This window comes from Anolis sagrei, chromosome 8 (genome assembly GCF_037176765.1).
Source record: "Anolis sagrei isolate rAnoSag1 chromosome 8, rAnoSag1.mat, whole genome shotgun sequence".
NCBI classification, from domain to species: Eukaryota; Metazoa; Chordata; class Lepidosauria; order Squamata; family Dactyloidae; genus Anolis; species Anolis sagrei.
Genome location: NC_090028.1, coordinates 25,092,763 through 25,113,692, shown reverse-complemented (window position 1 = coordinate 25,113,692; position 20,930 = coordinate 25,092,763). Strand labels below are relative to the sequence as shown.

General features: G+C 44.7%; 1 protein-coding gene across 4 annotated transcripts in view; it reads left to right on the top strand.

Annotated features, from left to right (window-relative positions):
• Nucleotides 1-20,930, top strand: part of GSE1 (Gse1 coiled-coil protein) — a 510,191-nt gene that overhangs the window by 90,629 nt on the left and 398,632 nt on the right. The gene's annotated exons all lie outside the window — the stretch shown is intronic.

The window sequence follows — 20,930 nt, the reverse complement described above, 5'->3', positions numbered from 1 at the left end:
GTCTGATGATGCTTGCTATGAAGGCAAAACGTCAGGAGAGTATGCTTCTAGAACATGGCCATATAGCCCGAAAAACCTACAACAATACAGTATTTTCTGTTGGTCATGGGGGTTCTGTGTGGGAAGTTTTGCCCAATTCTATCATTGGTGGGGTTTAGAATGCTCTTTCATTGTAGGTGAACTATACATCCCAGTAACTACAACTCCGAAATGTCAAGGTCTGTTTCCCTCAAACTCTACCAGTGTTCACATGTGGGCATATTGAGTATTCATGCCAAGTTTGGTCCAGATCCATCATTGTTTGAGTCCACAGTGCTCTCTGGATGTAGGTGAACTACAACCCCAAAACTCAAGGTCAATGCCCAGTAGACCTTTCCAGTATTTTCTTTTCGTCTTTGGAGTTCTGTGTGCCAAGTTCGGTTACAATTCCATCATTGGTGGAGGTCAGAATGCTCTTTGTTCGTAGGTGAACTATAAATCCCTGCAACTACAACTCCCAAATGACAAATTCAATCCCTCTCCAACCCCACCAGTATTCAAATTTGGTCCAATGAATGAAAATATATTCTACAAATCAGATATTTACATGACAATTCATAACAGAAGCAAAACTACAGTTATGAAGTAGCAATTAAAATAATGTTATGGTTGGGGGTCATCACAACATGAGGAACTGTGTTAAGGGGTCGCGGCATTTGGAAGATTGAGAAACACTGGCCTATAGGGATTACACATGACCTGCAAGCTCCCGTTCTCTGATGCAGATACGCTTTTGTCTTAAAGGGACACTCTTTTTGGTGATGTCTGAAGTTTATTCTGGCTCAGTAACATGGGGAAACCCTTTGCCAAGTTGTGTTGGCCCAATCTCCCCTTGCGTTTGTGTGCATTTCAGGATAACTCTGGTTGGCAGGACCCGTTTATGGTTGTATTTATAGGAGGAATTTTGGTGCTGAAATGTCTCCATGGAAAGAGGGTTCAAGTTCATTTCCTCTCTCCCTTTCTGTTCCTGTCTCTGTTTGAGAGAGAGGAAGAGAGGTGGAAAGGGGTGTTAAATAACCCTGCAGCGACTGAGATTGAATTATTATCTGAATTTCAAAGATCAGCCCCATAGTCATTGCTTCTTACCGATGCACTTGAGATTCATAATGGTGTGCTGTCTACCTTGCTCATACCTTATTCTCACCCACTTTTTATGAACATGGAATTAAGGAAGCAATCCTGGGAACTGTTAAACTGCCATGATGCGTGAAGCAGAGTTGAAAAACTTTTCTCTCTGCAAACTTGATGTCAATGCTATGGACCAGTGGTCCAATGCTTGGGGAGCAAACTTTCAGAAGATTCATCCAGTCCCTGATTCTGTTTTGCAAAGTAGCCAACTGGATGCCAGCACCAAAAAACGGGCAATAGGGAGTGCAAGAAGGCAATTTTCCTCTCATTTTGTTGCTCTGCACAAACCAGTACAAACCCTGTATCCATAAGACCAGTACCTGTAGTTTTATTTATCTGCATCTGACAAAATATGCCTTCTTTTCAGGCATCTTCTAGGTCAGGGGTCCCCAAACTAAGGCCTGAGGGCTGGATACGGCCCTCCAAGGTCATTTACCCGGCCCTCGCTCAGGGTAAACCTAAGTCTGAAACGACTTGAAAGCACACAACAACAATCCGATCTCATCAGCCAAAAACAGGTCCACACTTCCCATTGAAATACTAATGAGTTTATATTTGTTAAAACTGTGCTTCATTTTAATTATTGTATTGTTTTTAAGTGTTTTTTGCACTACAAATAAGATATGTGCAGTGTGCATAGGAATTCATTCATGCTTTTTTTCAAATTATAATCTGGCCCTCCAACAGTTTGAGGGACGGTGACCTGGCCCTCTGTTTAAAATGTTCTAGGTTCTCTGGCATGACTCTATGACATTCACTATTACCAGTGCTTTCATGTATCCATGCAAAGCCCAGGCATGCATTCCCCGAGGATCCATAGATCATATTGTATTCCGAGGTGCATCGGCCTTGCTCTGCCAAAGAACATCATAGGCTAAATGGATCTTTTTGTAAAGCATGAAGAAGTTCATATGTCAAAAGGGACGTGGGACTATTGACTTTGGAGCATCAAAGTCCTCTTCCTTATGTAGTGTGTCATGGAACTGCAAACAGGGCCCTGAGTTTTTCTTCTTTTGATGACACTGTCTCAAGGTTCCCTGATGTGATTCTTTCCATTGTTCCATCCTTCCTGAAGTTTGCTGGAATTAATGTGCAGGGTTGTTGTGATGATCAGATTATTGAGGGGTAGGGTGACGTATACAGGTTCAAACGTTGGCATTGCGGACATGTGTGTTATGGCGAAAAAATTTAATATATGTGTGTTATGGCGACAATTTTTATACTTATATTTTGTTTTGTTAATCTCATGGTTATGTTGTTTTTACTTTGTATGTTTTGTGATGTTACCTGGGAACCGCTCTGAGTCCCCTCGGGGAGATGAAGTGGTATAAATAACGTTTTATTATATATTATTTATGATTATTATGTAGCAAACAAATGATGACTCAATGGAGCCATGGGTTCAAATGACAGGAAAGGAGATTCCATCTGAACACTAGGAATAACTTCCTGACCGTATGAGCTGTTCAGCAGTGGAACTCTCTGCCTTGGAATCCGGTAGAAGCTCCTTCCTTGGAGGCTTTTAAACAGAGGCTGGATGGCCACCTGTTTGGGGGGGGGGGCTTTGATTGTGCTTTTCCTGCATGGCACAGGGTTGGACTAGATTACCCATGTGGTCTCTATTGTTCTATGATTCCAAACAGGACTGAGCCCTGAATGGCAATTCGAAACCTGGTCCCTGGAGTCATCATCCGGTGCTCAAACCACCCTGCCTCTTCTTCTGGAGTAGTTTGCATATTGGATTAGGATTCTGAGAAATCAAGATTTGAATCCCTACTCAGCCATGTAAACACCTAGGGTGACTTTGGGCAAGTCACGCTCTCTCAGCCACAAAGAAATCACAATATACCTCATCGGATCCCAGTTGAGCCTTGTAACAACATAATCATTCAGTATGGCTCAGCAAAATTCTGCAGCCTGATTGGACTCCAGTCGGTTGGATTAGAGGGAGACACCAACAACCTGGATTATAAATATAATGTGTTAGGCACTCTGCCAAGCCATTCAGCACTGAAAGGGACACAGCAATGTTGGGGCATGATTGTCGGCTCCCTTTTTTTCCTCAAGGAACGTTTCATTTCTGCTGTTTGTGCGAGGAAGGCTTTCTCTGGGTGGCAGGAGCTTTTCTTTCACTCCCAACTTCCCTTTGGAAGCCAGGCATGGATGCTGTGGTCTTGGCTGGAGCCCCGGGCCTTTTCCGATTCTCTGTGGCTGGGCCAAGACAGGCCGCTTGGCAGGTCCTTCACCACCATCACCACCACTGCTCCTGCCTGCTGGTGGGTCTGGCATTCATTTGGAGACTTGGTGGCTTTGCAAGCTGGAGGTAAGCGTGCCAAGCCAAAGGACCTGGCTTGCCTCCTGGAACCAAAGGCTTGGCTGAACCGACGGGCCACATCTGAGGAGGGAGGCAACGCCGCAACGAGGTGAGGTCACTGTAAAACGCTGGAATGGAGCAAGGGCAATGGAGGCCACACCGGGCCTGTCCTCTTACCCTGGACTTCGGTGCCTGTGAGGCTGACCAGCAGCGCCTTTGCTCGGAGATGCCTTTTGCAGAGGGAACACGTTTGCTTCAGACTTACTGCAATCCTACGGCGAACATTTCACAGAGTTTCCTTGGCAGAATCTGTTCAGAGGGAGTTTGCCCTTTCTTTCCTTTGAGGCTGAGAGAGTGTGACTTGCCCCTGATAGTTTCCTAATGATTTGCACTTTGGTCTCCGGAGTCATAGTTCAGTGCTCAAACCACTATGTTGTGTGCATGAAAGGAAACTTGTGCATGAGAGGAAAATGTGAGACCATAGAAAGGAATTGTGCAACACATGATCTGTGTGTCTCATGACCTGCATCCTCTCCAAGTGCAGAAGCCAAATGCCAAAAAATACTCTTAATGTGGGGGTGGGGGGCAGTTTTGCTTCTCCGACAATCCTATCCATCCCAGAGCAGCTAAAAATAAGGGCAAATACTTCCAGATACTGACTTTCTTGGAATCAGAAGGTGCAAAAAAATGGACTTTAAAACTAGCAACTGAGAGCCACATGCTCCTATATATGCTCATATGCGCCCACCACTGCAATAGGGCAAAGGTTCTTTCCATGAGGTTTTCTGGGGCTCTGTTTTGCCATTCAGTGGAAGCCAGAAAGGGTTTGGACATAAAAGTACCAGCGTAGTTTATCTTTCAGCTCTTGCCAGGAAACTTCAGCCTTGGAAGAGGCATTTCGGTCTTTCGTTTTGGGAAGAAGACACGGGCAAATGCTCGGAAGCTCCTCCAAGATGGTGTCATGGGAAAGAATTTAGATATGTCTCATTTCTTCTTACCCATAATTGGATTCCAATTCCATCCTAGTCCTCTGGAGATGATTTGGAGAGAAATATGTGCAGACTGTCCAGAATAGCCAGTGTTTAGTATTGCCTGAGTTCCTATGGCTTTCCTGTCTCTGGTGTGTTTCTATATCTTCCTCAGCTCCATGTCCCTGGCATCAGTCCTTCATCCAGGTTTCCAACTCCTGCCTGGAGATGATGGATGAGTGTTCCTCTTTGGAACCGTCTGAGGAAAAATTGGGCGGACGTTTGATAAATGGCTTATGCTTTTTCTTTGCTCTTTGGCTGTGCACATTGCAGGCCATATAAACCCCTTTTATTTGTGGAGATGGCAGTGTACGGTGGTTGTGTTGTAGGGCTTTGCTTTGCAGGACCGTTTCCTTCACAAACAGAGTGGGTGGCTCAGTTTTTGAGCGTTTATTGATAGGACTGGTTTTTGGATTGAATGTCCCACCAATTCAAGAAATTGGGCTGAGTAAAGAGCTCAACGCAGGTGAACATTTTGTATCTCAACACTTGTGGATGTCTCTGTGTTTCCAGAAGTAATTGAACCCACAGTTGAGTAGACTTCAGTTGTGAAAAGCCTCCAAGAAGAGGAATTCTCTGCATGCCATGATTTGCCTTGCCCTTCAATGTTGTTGTTACTGAGTTAAGGCTGGGCATACATGAACCAGTCCAAAGAGTAAGAGGGGAGTGTGTCCCTGACAGGGGTAGAGTGTCCCTGTTGGTGCTTCTAGGTCTCTTAATGGCCTTTAATACCACTGACCATGGTCTCCTTCTGGAACACCTGGAGGGGATGGGAATGGGAGGCACAGTGCTGCAGTGGTTTGGGTCATCCCTCTCAGGGAGGTTCAGATTTTGGTGCTTGGGGATAGGTAGCTGCTCCTCCAAAAATGAGCTGTTATGTGGTGTCCAACAAAGTGCCTTTCTATCCCTAATGCTCCCATGCTCGCAGCTTGGGTGTGATCCTGGACTCTTCGCTAAGCTTGGAACCCCAGGTTTCGGCGGTGTCCAGGGGAGCATTCGCACAACTCAAACTCGTGCGCCAGCTGCGCCCGTACCTTGGGAAGTCTGATTTGGCCACGGTGGTCCACGCTCTGGTTACATCCCGGATTGATTACTGCAACGCGCTTTACGTGGGGTTGCCCTTGAAGACTGCCCGGAAGCTCCAGATGGTCCAGCGCTCGGCAGCCAGGTTGCTAACGGGAGCGGCACTCAGGGAGCACACCACTCCTCTGTTGAGCCAGCTCCACTGGCTGCCAATTCGCTACCGGGCACAATTCAAGGTGCTGGCTTTAGCCTATAAAGCCCTAAACGGTTCTGGCCCCGCTTACCTCTCCGAACGCATCTCCACCTATGAACCGTCTAGAACATTAAGATCGTCTGGGGAGGCCCTGCTCTCGATCCCGCCTGCGTCACAGGCGCGCTTGGCGGGGACGAGGGACAGGGCCTTCTCAGTGGTGGCCCCTCGGCTATGGAATGCCTTGCCGGCAGACATCAGACAGGCACCTTCGTTGCTGACGTTTCGGAGAATGGTCAAGACCTGGCTGTACGAACAAGCGTTTGGCTGAGTAATGCAACTAATCAAGGAAGTCGGTAAATGGAACATAGGAACGGCATAACGGCTATGAGAACGGATCCGATTTCAATTAAGACGCTTTATATGTTGTTTGTTGATTTGTCCTGTCTGATCGTTAACTGTTGTGGATCAACGTCGCCGATCCTGTTGTTGTATTGTCTTGTTTTTAACTGCACTGTAAACCGCATTGAGTCGCCTGCTAAGGGCTGAAAAATGCGGTATAAAAAAGAAGTAAATAAATAAATAAATAAATAGGCATGGGGCGGGACGTGATGATGTATGCTGATGACACCCAATCAGATTTCTCCATGCCTTCCAAAAACAGCTTCATCCTCTGAATGAATGCCTAGAGGAGGTCATGGGATGGATGAGAAAAAACAAATTGAAACTGAATCCAGACAAAACAAAGGGCTTTCCATCAAGGGTCCTCATCTGGGGGTGGAGATGAGTCAACCAGCTCTGAATGGGATCCCGTCCCCCCCGAAATACTTATTTGCAGCTTGGGATTCTCGTGGATCCATCTCTCCCAGTGTCAGCCCAGGGAGATGTGACAATTGTCAGGAGGGTTTACTACCAGCTTTGGCTGATGTGCCAGCTGTGCCCTTCCTAGATTTGGAGGACCTGAAGATAGTAGTGCAAGCACTGTTCACCTCAAGGTTGGACTTCTGCAATTTTGCTTATATACTTGCCGTACTATATGCCTGCACTGTTGAGTGCTTTTGTAAGCTGTCACGACACCCCTTGGGTAGATGGTGGCAGGATACAAATATAATAATAATAATAATAATAATAATAATAATAATAATAATAATAATAATAGCACTGTACATTGGGATACCTTTGTACCAAGTTGGAAACTTCAGTTAGTTCAAAATATGGCAGCCACATTGGTTATGAGAACATCTAGGAGTGAGCATATTATACCTATCCTAAAGTCACTCCACTGGCTGCCAATTCGTTTCCGGGCAAAGTTGTGACCTTTAAAGCCCTCCATGGTTTGGGTCCAGGTTCCCTACAGGATTGCCTTCGCCTGTACAATCTTCCCCTTTGGACACTGAGGTCCTCTGGGTTTTCCATTTATTCCAACCAGCCAGAACCTGACTGGCGACCATCACCCAGAGGACTTTTTCATTGGCCTCCCCAATCTGCTGGAAGAAGATTGCTGGAACGATCTGCTGGAAGAAGAGCTCCCACACTGAGCTGTTGGAATTTACAAAACCATCTAAAGACCTATCTCTTCCGCTAGGCCTACCCAGCCAGTTGCAAGCATGAATTTGAAATTCATGTCCGGTCTTTTGGTCTCTGTCCTGTGTGATTAATGTGCATTATACAGATGGTTATCTTTTATGGAACTGTTTTTGAATATGTGTGTTTGTAGCATTTTTATAGTACTTGTGTGTTTTTGTTTGTGCTCACCTTGAGCCGTGTCTCACCTTGAGCCGTGAGGAGAGGCAGGTAAGAAGTAATAATGGCAGCCCAAGAACAAGCCATTACAACAAATGCCATCAAAGCTAGAATTGAAAAGTTGACGACCGATTCCAAATGTAGACTCTGCAAGGAAGCAGATGAAACAATATATCACATCCTCAGCTGCTGCAAGAAGATAGCGCAGACAGACTACAAGCAGAGGCATAACACTGTTGCTCAGATGATTCATTGGAACTTGTGCCACAAATATCATCTGCCTGCGACAAAGAAGTGGTGGGATCACAAGCCTGAAGAAGTTACAGAAAATGAACACGTCAAACTCCTCTAGGACTTCCAGAGTCAGACAGACAGAGTTTTGGAGCACAATACTACTGACCTCACGATCGTGTTAAAAAACAAAGTATGGATTGTTTGGAGAAACATTTCATTTTAAACTTGGGAGCAACTAATGCCATCACATTACAGAAATGGCCAATCATCCGGATCATTTAAAAAAATCCACTTCCCTTCCAGCTCTTGAAACATTTAGAAAGAATGCTGGCACCCATGCTTATAATATGCAAAGCATGCTCTATCCTACACTTGAAGCCAAACGAATGTGATGACCAACAGAAAATACTGGAAGGGTTTGTTTGCAATCCCAGGTGACAGCAGGATTGAAGAGAAACAACTGGAAATGCTGACACGATATGAGGATATAAAGATCAAACTGCAAAGACTCTGGCACAAGTCAGTCAAGGGGGTCCCAGTGGTGATTGGCACACTGGGTGCAGTGCCTAAAGACCTTGGCCTGCACTTAAACACAATTGGCGCTGACAAAGTTACCATCTGTCAGCTGCAAAAGACCACCCTACTGGGATCTGCATGCATTATTTGCCAATACATCACACAGTCCTAGACACTTGGGAAGTGTCCGACGTGGGATCCAATGCAACAGCCAGCAGAGTGTCTGCTGTGAACTCATCTTGTGTTTCAAATAATAATAATAATAAAGAGGAAAGCAAATGATATGAAGTTGCACGGTGCTTTCTTGCTTGGCAAAGGAATCTCATTCTTCCTCCTCTCACGGAAGCCACATTGAGAGGAGCACAGTAGCAGTGCCTCTTTCTTGCTCTGTCCTCTTGCCCTTTGGATTGGGCACAGTGTGGCTGGAATCGGGGCACCGGGGTGACTTTCCCTGGCATGACCTCAGAGCCAGCTCCCTCCCCAGCAAGTGGCCGAGCCGTGAATGGGACCCATTGTTTTCTTCCGCAGAGCTGTGGCTGGACAGGGGAAGCCAGGTCTGCGAGCACACCGCCGTGTGTGGCCTTGGCTGGGCTTGACTTCCTGTGACATTGGCAGCCAATGGGTGCGTTTCCCAGGGCCTTGCCCACATCTCGGGGCAGCTGGCTCTGTGCAAAGGGGCGATGGCATTTCCTGACTGGCAAAGCCTGTTGAAGTGGGTGGCAGAAAGGGAAAGGGGTAGGTGGCAACCCTCCAGAGAACGGCCAAAATGTGTGCAAGAGAAGACTTGGAAATTGGATGGGTTGCCTTCAATCACAGTGACTGCTTCCCTGCTGAACATGTATATATAGCCCGCAGAAGGGTGAATAATACTTTAGCTTGCATTGCTGCTGAAATGGTTGGGAAGAGGCTGCGACACAGTGGCAGGGAGCACCTGCTTTCCACCTGGGGGAGGGGGGCAGGTTCAGTATATTTGCTACCAGTTTAAAAGGATCCGGTAGCAACAGGTGGGGAGCCAGTATGGTTTAAGCATTGGACTTTCCTGCATGGCAGGGAGTTGGACTAGATGGCCCATGTAGTCTCTTTCAACTCTGTTATTCTAGGATTCAGTGACTATTACTATCCATGCTTAAAATAGGCAAAGAATGCTCTATCCTACACTTGAAGCCAAACGAATGTGATGAGGAGAGTAGCTTCCCGGATTTTAAGTATAGCTCCCAGTGGAATTTAGTAAATGTGATGAAGTGGTCTGAGATGCGGAACAATGGCTTCAAACTACAGGAAAGAGAGGAGATTCCACCTGAACATGAGGAAGAACTTCCTTGCTGTGAGAAAGAGCTGTTCAGCAGTGGAACTCTCTCTCTCCTTCCCAGAGTGTGGTGGAGGCTCCCTCTTTGGAGGCTTTGAAGCAGAGGCTGGATGGCCATCTGTCAGGGGTGATTTGAATGCGATTTTCCTACTTCTTGGCAGAATGGAGTTGGACTGGATGCACTCAAATTTGAATACTAGTGGGGCTGGAGTGATTGATTTTGTCATTTGAGAGTTGCAGTTGCTGGGATTTATAGTTCACCTACAATCAAAGTGCGTTCCGAACCCCACCAATGATGCAATTGAACCAAACTTGGCACACAGAACTCCCATGATCAACAGAAAATACTTGGAGGATTTGGTGGGCATTGACCTTGAGTTTTGGAGTTGTAGTTCTCTTATATCCAGAGACCACTGTGGGCTCAAACAATGATGGATCTAGACCAAACTTGGCACAAATGCTCAATATGCCTAAATGTGAACACTGGTGGAGTTTGTGGAAAATATACCTTGACATTTGGGAGTTGTAGCTGCTGGGATGTATAGTTCATCTATAATCAAAGATAATTCTGAACCCCACCAAGGATAGAATTGGGCCAAACTTCCCACACAGAACCCCCATGACCCACAAAAAAATGTGTTTGCTGATGGTCTTTGGCAACCCCTCTGACACCCTCTCATGACCCCCCCAGGAGTCCCGGCCCCCAGGTTGAGAAACGCTGTCCTAGCAAGCATGGCGAGTTACTGTGTTGTCTTAGGAATTATGTGAAAATGCAGTCCAGAAACATTTTTCCCCAAGATCTATTGAAGATCTAGTAAAGACTATATGAAGAGCTTCTGTTTGCTAGACTGCATGTTGAAGGTCTTTATGCCTCTGTCACTTTGTCGCTTCTGCAACCTCATATAGAAAACATCTCCTTTGCAATGCCCAATGATGCTTCCAATTCATGGGGCTTTTAAGTGCTTAATGGAGTGTGCAGGCAGTGGTGCGCCGGGTTTCTTCTTGCGCTGCTAAGCAGTACCAGCTTATGTCCCCATCCTTAAGTCTTCTCTGAAATGTTCTTTTTGAAATGGGGAGCCTCCTACGGCCTCCTCCTTTGCATTGCTCAGGCTGTTTTGACTCTTTGCACATGTGCGCTTGGAGGTTAATATAGTCAGGGCCATAATTGCAAAGAGCTTGTAAAACGGATGAGAACGTCATGCTGAAAGGAGGCTCGGTGCGTGCCAAACAGGAACAGAGGACAGGCAGCAATGAAATCGTAAATAGAAGGGCCTGTAGTAGCAACAAGGGGGAAGGCAGTGTTGCAACAAAAGCCCTGTTGTGGTGTTGGGAGGGTTTTTCCACCCAATGAGAGCAGCCTCGGGAAGCATTCGTTTTCAATGGAGAACCCTGTGTGTTTGCACTCCTATAGGACCTGAGCACATTAGGAAATGCTCTGTTTCTGGGTCTGTTTGAGAATTATTCCAAACGAGTCCCATCACATGACGTTTGCCCCATCCCGTCAGTATCCGTCTGCAAAACGTCGCAGAAACAGATTATTTACAGACGGAATTCTCATCGTGTTTTTTTTAAAAAAATGCTACCAATTCTTCCATTGCTGAAGCTGTGTCTGGAGTGTGATCGGAAAACGTATAAGCATCCCATCAGCAGCAAAGCACCGGGATTGTGGCACAGCTGGCTGAGTGTCAGCTGCATTAAGATCACTCTGACCAAAAGGTCATGAGTTCGAAGCCAGCCCGGGTTGGAGTGGGTTTCCAACCAATTGTGTAGCCTGTTGTCGACCTTTGCAACCCGAAAGACAGTTGCATCTGTCAAGTAGGAAAATTAGGTACCGCCTTAAAGTGTGGGGAGGCTAAATTAACTAATTTATGAGGCCATAAGAAAGACTCCAGCAAAAAAGCATGCGGGGAATGCGGAAATACTTCATCAGTGTCGCAGATGGACGATGAAAGCGACAGCTCCCCTGGCGGCCAGAAAAAAGTTAAATAGCCTCTGTGTATGTCTGTATATGTTGTATGTCAAACTTAGCATTGAAGTTTGCCATATATGTGTACACTGTAATCTGCCCTGAGTCCCCTGCGGGGTGAGAAGGGCGGAATATAAATGCTGTAAATAAATAAATAATAAATAAATGCTTTTTAAAAGATCACAGAGTGATGTAGAGGGTGTTTTGAATGGATTGGGAGGAGCCAGACTTCCATGGTGGGACGGTTTTCCAAATCTTAAGAACTGTAATGATAATTAGGGGTGATGAGGAGAGGCTGCATCCCGTCTCAATACAATAGGCATCCAATCCTAAAAAAATACGGGATGCATACTGATATAAACGGATTCTATCCCAATGTGATCAGGTCCTAAGTCTTTGCTCGCTGTGGCTTCCAGTCATCCTTCTATCATGTACAGACATCCTTCCACATTTGCAGTTGTGACTTTTGGGAATATATGGGAATCTGTGGGTACTCCAGTGTAACTCTATGGCCAAATTCTTCTAATCATTCTGGAGGACCTAGACCAGGCATGGTCCAGCTTTTGTCCTCCAGGTGTTTTGGACTTCAACTGCCACAATTCCTAACAGGAGAGTCCCAGAGAGTTTGGTACAGAGGCTGAGAGAGAGTGATTTCCCTTGCTCTCCAAATGGGATTGTGTGATTCAAGTCCTGAACTTGTATTCAAAACCATTGTGCGTCTCCCTAGAAATGTGCCACCTCTTTACATCTGCAAGCACTCAATGTGGGTAAAAGAACCATGGTCATTAGTTGTGTTAAACTCTTGCACCACCATAAATTTGAAACCTCGGGACATCCAAGGGCAGGCACTTTCTTTGCTCCAAGAGGCACCGCATGCAGCCTTTTGCACACTGAGCATTGCTCCTTGGCACAGTCCTATGGGTTTTGCCCTGAACATTTCTCCGTACCAGGCTCCTGGGGATAGATAGAAAGAAAGGGAGAATTATTCAAACAGGAGGCCTTCCGAGCAGCCAGGGTTTTGCTGGATGCAGGATTTATAAGGTTTCTTTTTTACTCCGCAAGCCTGCCCAGGCCTAACCTAGACATTTCTAGAGAGAACATTTCTCTAGGAATCTGTGGCCTTTTAGCCTTGGCGATCTCTCATTCATGGAATCACTATGAGCCAAATGAAGGCAGTTGACCACAAAGTCCTTTTCAATCTTTGGTCCTCCAGATGTTTCCCAGAAGACCCTACCAAGTGGTTCTCAACTTGTGGGTCCCCAGGTGTTTTGGTCTCCAACTCCCAGAAATCCCAGCCAGTTTACCAGCAGGTTGGATTTCTGGGAGTTGAAGGCCAAAACATCTGGGGATCCACAGGTTGAGGACCACTGCCCTACCAGAATATCCAGTGGTAAGAAGTTCTGAGAGTTTAAGCCCCAAACATCTGGAGAACGTCTACAGCTAACAAATAGTTCACTGTGTCATCTGATTAGTTCTTAAGTTTATATAGATGGGAGAAAGGAATCCTTCATATTCTGGGATACAACTACAATAAACATTGGACCCTTCCAGACAGGCCCAATATCCCAGGATCTGATCCTAAGTTTTCAATGGGAACACCTGGAGTAAACATCACCTGGTGCCACACAGATCAATTAAACTGTGGAACTTACTGCAACAAGAGGTAGCAATTGCTGCCAAATGCAATTAAACCAAACTTGGCACACAGAACTCCCATGATCAACAGAAAATACTGGGAGGATTTGGTGGGCATTGACCTTGAGTTTTGGAGTTGTAGTTCTCTTATATCCAGAGACCACTGTGGGCTCAAACAATGATGGATCTGGACCAAACTTGGCAAGAATACTCAATATGCCCAAATGTGAACACTGGTGGAGTTTGTGGAAAATATACCTTGACATTTGGGAGTTGTAGCTGCTGGGATGTATAGTTCATCTACAATCAAAGATCATTCTGAACCCCACCAAGGATAGGGTTAGAGTTAGGCTCCTTCTTTGGAGGCTTTGAAACAGAGGCTGGATGGCCATCTGTCGGGGGTGATTTGAATGCGATTTTCCTGCTTCTTCGCAGAATAGCGTTGGACGGGATAGCCCACGAGGTCTCTTCCACCTCTAGGATTCTATGATAGATGTGGGTGAAACGTCAGGAGAGAATGCTTCTAGAACATGGGCATACAGCCCAGAAAACTCATAGCAACCCAGAAGTTCTTACTCCAAATGTGGTGGCTGATGACTGTATATTTTTAGGCAGTGGTGCATCTAAGCACATGAAGACACTCCTTTTAATGTCGAGGATGCAAACATGTGCAAATGCCCCTAACATTTCCATAGGAGCCCTGCATGGAGCAATATAGCGCCCTCTGGGTCATTGCAACCGTCTGTTTGGCTGGGAGGCCCTTCTCCTTCCCCCTTTCCACCCTCAGCAGCAGTGCTGCACCTGCTTAATTACTTTAGGAGATTACAGGCCTCTTTGTCAGGGCAGGAGATTAGATTAGAGCCCGGAGGATGCCTGCCCCAGCCAGAGACCCCTCCTCGCTCCACTAGACCCCTCCTCTCCACCACTACGGAGGAATTAAAGCCCAGCAACATGCGGAAGGATGATAATCAATGGGGAGGGGGATGTGTTGCTTGGAAAGAGCTCAGCTGCTCCTACAGAGTCAGAACAAGATCGCAACTGGGCTCATCCTTAGCATCATGTTGCATTATGTGACTCAGATTGTTGTTATGGTTGTTATGATATCTACATGTACATGACAACACAGCACACATGCATATGAGGCCCATGTGTCTAGGATTCGTCTCTGAAAATTGGACTCTTTCCAAGAGCCTGTTGTTGTTGTTGTTGTTGTTGTTGTTATTATCTCTCTCTCTCTCTCTCTCTCTCTCTCTCTCTCTCTCTATATATATATATATATATATATATATATAAATGCTCTGTGCATAAAGAGTACCTTAAAAACAAAAGAACCAATGAACGTAATCACACCAAATTTGGTAACAAAACATCTCACAATACAAGGAGTGACCATCACTCAAAAAATTATGATTTTGTTATTTAGGAGTTGTAGTTGCTGGGATTTATAGTTCACCAACAATCAAAGAGCATTCTAAACTCCACCAACGAAGGAATTGAACTAAACTTGGCACACAGAACTCCCATGACCAACAGAAAATACTGGAAAGGTTTTGGTAGGCATTGACCTTGAGTTTGGGAGTTGTAGTTCACCTACATCCAGAGAGCACTGTGGACTCAAACAGTGATGGATCTGGACCAAACTTGGCACAAGCACTCAAGTTTGGGGGAAATAGACCTTGACATTTGGGAGTTGTAGTCACTGGGATTCACAGTTCACCTACAATCAAAGAGCGTTCTGAACCCCACGAATGACAGAATCGGGGCAAACTTCCCACACAGAACCCCCATGACCAACAGAAAATACTCAACGCCATCCAGTCCAACTCCACCAGGGCAAGAAAACGTAATCAAAGCCCTCCTGACAAAGAGCCATCCAGCCATAGAGATAGATAGATAGATAGATAGATAGATAGATAGATAGATATGATTCACGCACACACAGATATAGCATCATAGATTTGAAAGGGACCCTTAAAGAAGGACTATGATATCTTGCATGTTCTAGGGTGGGCAAACCAGACATCAACACTGACAAAAAAAAAAACAAGAAATACTGTTTACCCACAAGCATAAAGAAATTACTTATATTAGAAATCAACACTTTCTTGTTACTTTATTTTCCAGATCAACAGGCTGGGCCACAGCAACGCGTGGCAGGGGACAGCTAGTTATATTATAACAGTGGTTCTCAACCTTCCTAACTCCATGACCCCTTAATACAGTTCCTCAGGTTGTGGTGACCTCCCCAACCATAAAATTATTTTCGTTGCTACTTCATAACTATCATATTGCTACCGTTATGAATCAAAATGATTTGCAAGATGTATTCACTGGACCAAATTTGGCACAAATACCCAATACGCCCAAATTTGAATAATGGTGGGGTGGGAGTGGGGATGATTTTGTCATTTGGGAGTTGAAGTTGCTGGGGTGTTTATAGTTCACCTACAATAAAGAGCATTCTTAGCTCCACCAATGATGGAATTGAACCAAATTTGGCACACAGAACTCCCATGATCAATAGAAAATACTGGAAGGGTTTGGTGGCATTGATCTTGAGTTTGGGAGTTGTAGTTCACCTATATCCAGAGAGCACTGTGGACTCAAACAATGATGGATCTGGACCAAATACTCAATATAACCAAATGTGAACACTGGTGGAATTTGGGGAAAATAGACCTTGATGTTTGGGAGTTGTAGTTGCTTGGATTTATTGTTCACCTACAATCAAAGAGCATTCTGAACCAGTGATAGAACTGGGCCAAAGTTCCCACACAGAACCCCAAGAGAAAATACTGTGTTTTCTGATGGTCTTTGGTGACCCCTCTGACACCCCCTTGTGACCCCCCCCAGAGGTCCCGACCCCCAGGTTGAGAAACACTGTATTATAATAATAATTTTATTATTATTATATGGACATAAGAGCACAGTACACATGTATCTGGGATCCATCTCTGAATATTGGGCTCTTCCCAAGGGCCTGATATATTCGAGGTATTGTTGTTGTTGTTATTGTTATGTCTATGGAACACATGGGAGCCTCTGGTGGTGCAGGAGGTTAAACCACTGAGCAACTGAACATGCTGGCCAAAAGGTTGGTGGTTCAAATCTGGGGAGTGGGGTGAGCTTCCACAGTTAGCTCCAGCTTCTGTCTACTTAGCAGTTCAAAAACATGCAAATGTGAGTAGATCAGTAGGTACCACTCTGGTGGGAAGGTAAGGGCACTCCATGCAGTCATTCCGGCCATGTGACCTTGGAGACGTCTACGGACAATGCCGGCTCTTTGGTTTAGAAGTGGAGATGAGCACCAACCTCCAGAGTTGGATACGACTGGACTTAATTTCAAGGAGAAACCTTTCTTATGGAACACCTTAATACTATTATTTATTACATGTACATAACATCACAACACACGTGCACATGAGTTCCAAGTGTCTGAATATTGGGCACTTCTCAAGGGCCTTGGATATTAGAGGTAATTATTATTATTATTATTATTATTATTATTATTATATTTAAATGTACATAACAACACAGCACACATGCACATTAGGTCCAAGTGTGTGAGTTTTGTATCTGAATGTCAGGCTCTTCCCAAAGGTCTGGGATATTAGAGGCATTATTAGATTATTATTACTATTATTATTATTATTATATTATAATATTATATACTATTATAATATATTATAATTATTGTTTCATTTAAATATACATAACACCACAGCATACATGTGCATTTGGTCGAAGTATATGAGGTCACCTCTGAATATCAAGCTCTTCCCAAGGGCCTGGGATATTAGAGGTAATTTTGCAGAATGTGCCCAGTTCCGAGAAGTGCTGCCTCCCTTCTGCAGCATGTGGATTGATGTTCTTTCCAAATTCAGGCTTTTTCAGTGCTTTTCATGGTTTCTTGGGATGCCTCCAAGCGCACCAACCATTCTTGGTCCCACTGTTGTTCTCTTTTGCCAGGGTTGTCCCATTTCAATGTGTAAGTCCTTATATTTCGTGATCTTTTCCAGCTCTTTGTCCTCTACTCTACTGTCTCCTGTACTATAATAAAAACACGTTTCTTTTCCACCACTGTTATGTCTGGTGTGTTATGGGGCAGGAGTTTATCTGTTTGGATTCTGAAATCCCAAAGTTTTTGCTTTGTTTTCCGTGGTCTTTCCTGGCTTGTGCCCAGACCAGGTTTGACTGCAGGGTAGAGCATACTTCTTGCAAAGATTCCAGTGCACCATTGCTGCTGGCCTGTTGTGATGTTACGCCTCGCTTTTTCTCTCCAGAAAGAGAATCAAAGCGGCTTAGCATTATAGAATTATGGAGCTGGAAGAAACCCCCAAGGTCTTACCAACCCCATCTTACCATACAGGAGCACACAATCAAAACACTCCTGGTAGATAGCCATCCAACCTCTGCTTATAGAACTCCAGGGCTGGACACTTCACCAAACTGTGATGTCACTGGGAAGGGAGGAAGGAAGGAAAGAATCAGCCTAATGTGGCCATGAAGTTATTGTGAGGCAGACCCTCCCAGAGCTGGAGAAGGGAGAAAGTAGTCTGGCAGCAGTCCCAATGACACCAGGCAATGCTGGGTATATGCATGATGATGATGATGATGCTCATCATCATCATCATCACCATCATCCCCAATGACACTAGGCAGTGTTGGATATATATGCTGCTAATGATAATGATAATAATAATAATAATAATAATAGGTCTCAATGACACCAGGCAATACTCGGTATATATACACTAATATGATGGTGATGATGATGGTGGTGGTGATGATGATGATGGTGATGATGATGATGATGATGATGATAATAATAATAATAATTGGTTCCAATGACACCTGGCAATGCTGAGTATATATACGCTAGGATGATGATGATGATGATGATGATAGTTATGATCATCATCATTGGTCCCAATGATGCCAGCCAGGCAATGTTGGGTATATATTCTAGTACGATAATAATAATAATAATAATAATAACAATAGCAGCAGCAGCAGCAGGATTGAAGAGTAAGAACTGGAAAAGCTGACACAGTACGAGGATTTAAAGATCGAACTGCAAAGACTCTGGCACAAGCCGGTAAAGGTGGTCCCAGTAGTAATCGGCACACTGGGTATAGTGCCTAAAAACCTTGGCCTGCACTTAAACACAATCGGTGCTGACAAAATTACCATCTGTCAGCTGCAAAAGGCTACCCTACTGGGATCTGCATGCATTATTCGCCGAGACATCACATAGTCCTAGACACTTGGGAAGTGTCCGACGTGTGATCCAATACAACAACCAGCAGAGTGTCTGCTGTGGACTCATCTTGTGGTGATTCAAATAATAATAATAATAATAATAATAATAATAATAATAATAATTCCCAATGATACCAGACAATACTGGGTATATACACTAAGATGATGAGGATGAGGATGAGGATGCTGATGATGCTTGGTCCCAATGGCACCAGGCAATGCTGGGTATATAAACTAGAATGATAATGAGGAGGATGAGGATGATGATGATGATGATACTTGGTCCCAAATGACACCAGGCAATGCTAGGTATATACACTAGAATGATAATGAGGAGGATGAGGATGAGGATGAGGATGATGATACTAATTGGTCCCAATGACACCAGGCAATGCTGGGTATATACACTAGAATGATAATGAGGAGGATGAGGAGGAGGATGACGATGATACTTGGTCACAATGACACCAGGTTATGCTGGGTATATACACTAGAATGATAATGAGGATGATGATGATGATGATGATGATGATGATGATACTACTTGGTCGCAATGACACCAGGCAATGCTGGGTATATACACTAGGATGATAATGAGGATGATGAGGATGATGATGATACTTGGTCGCAATGACACCAGGCAATGCTGGGTATATACACAAGGATGAGAATGAGGAGGATGATGATGATACTTGGTCCCAATGACACCATGTAATGCTGGGTATATACACTAGGATGATGCTGATGAGTGTGGTGGAAACTCCTTCCTTGGAAACTTTTAAACAGGGGCTGGATGGCCACCTGTCTGGGATACTTTGATTGTGCTTTTCCTGCATGGCAGGGGGTTGGACTGGATGGCCCGTGTGGTCCCTTCTATTATGCTATGATTCTATGATTCTAGCTCCCATCCTATGCCATATTTTGGCTAAGACTTTCTGATGTGCACTGTATAACGTAGGAAGATGTGTGCTTGGCCCCCACAGCTCCCAGGTGCCACCCTGCCTCCTTAAGGCCCCCTCTTTCCTCGCCACGCAGATGGTGCACGTTTAATCTGTGGATTACCAGAGCAATGTACCTCGTCTTAAAGCTGTCTTTCGATGGCAGGCGGGAGCTGAGAACAAATGCCTTAATCCACCGCCGCTGCGTGCTGCGGATGAGACAAGGTTTTAGTTGAAGCCCCCTTGATTACCTGCCCTGGCGTATCGTGTGCTAGCGCATAATGCAAGTGCACTCTTTCCTTCGCTTCCCAAGGAAGTGTTAAAGGATAGCCCTACGGAAGTCTGTTTCTCTCCATCATTCACCTTCGTTCTCATCCTGTAGCTCCGCCCCAATGCCCTTTTATTTCTACTACTATTATTATTATCTTCTGGCATACAGTTACTGGGTTTCCTTTGCTATAGTTTAAGGTGCAGTGAAGCCCGTGCTAATTAAAAATACCTCTTTAATTAGCATGGTTAATTAGTTAGTTTTAATTAGTTTTAAGAACCAGAGGTTTCGGTATTGGACAACAGCTCTTGAGGCCAAGGTTCGGAACTTTGCTCAGCCATAGACCTTGGGCAAATCACCCAAAATAAAATAAAACTGTGGAACTCACTGCCATAAAATGTAGCAATGGCTACCAAGTCGTGACATTTTCACAAGGGGATTGTGTAAGCTCATGGAGGAGAGATCTGCTAGTGGCTGCAGGATCACCTCAATTATCAGAAGCAGTATCCCGCTGTGGCTGGAGAATGTGAGAGAATGCTCCAGAGATGCTCAGATCTCTGGAGCATCCTCCAGAGATTGGGTTACAATCTATATATATATATATATAAATGCTCTGTGCATAATGAGTATCTTAAAAACAAAAGAACCAGTGAACGAAATCACACCAAATTTGGCAATAAAACGTCTCACAACACAAGGAGTGACCATCACTCAAAAAATTATGTTTTTGTCATTTGGGAGTTGTAGTTGCTGGGATTCATAGTTCACCTACAATCAAAGAGCATTCTGAACTCCATCAACAGTGGAATTGAACCAAACTTGGCACACAGAACTACCGTGACCAACAGAAAATACTGGAAGGGTTTGGTGGGCATTGACCTTGAGTTTGGGAGTTGTAGTTCACCTACATCCAGAGAGCACTGTGGACTCAAACAATGATGGATCTGGACCAAACTTGGCACAAGTACTCAATACGCCCAAATATGAACACAGGTGGAGTTTGGGGGAAATAGACCTTGACATTTGGGAGTTGTAGTCACTGGGATTCACAGTTCACCTACAATCAAAGAGCGTTCTAAACCCCATGAATGACAGAATCGGGGCAAATTTCCCACACTGAACCCCCATGAACAACAGAAAATACTTAAGGCCATCCAATCCAACTCCCTTCATCAGGGCAAGAAAACTTAATCAAAGTCCTCCTGACAAACAGCCATCCAGACATAGAGATAAATAGATAGATAGATAGATAGATAGATATGATTCAGACACACACAGATATAGTATCACAGATTTGAAAGGGACCCTTAAAGAAGGACAATGATATCTTGCATGTTCCA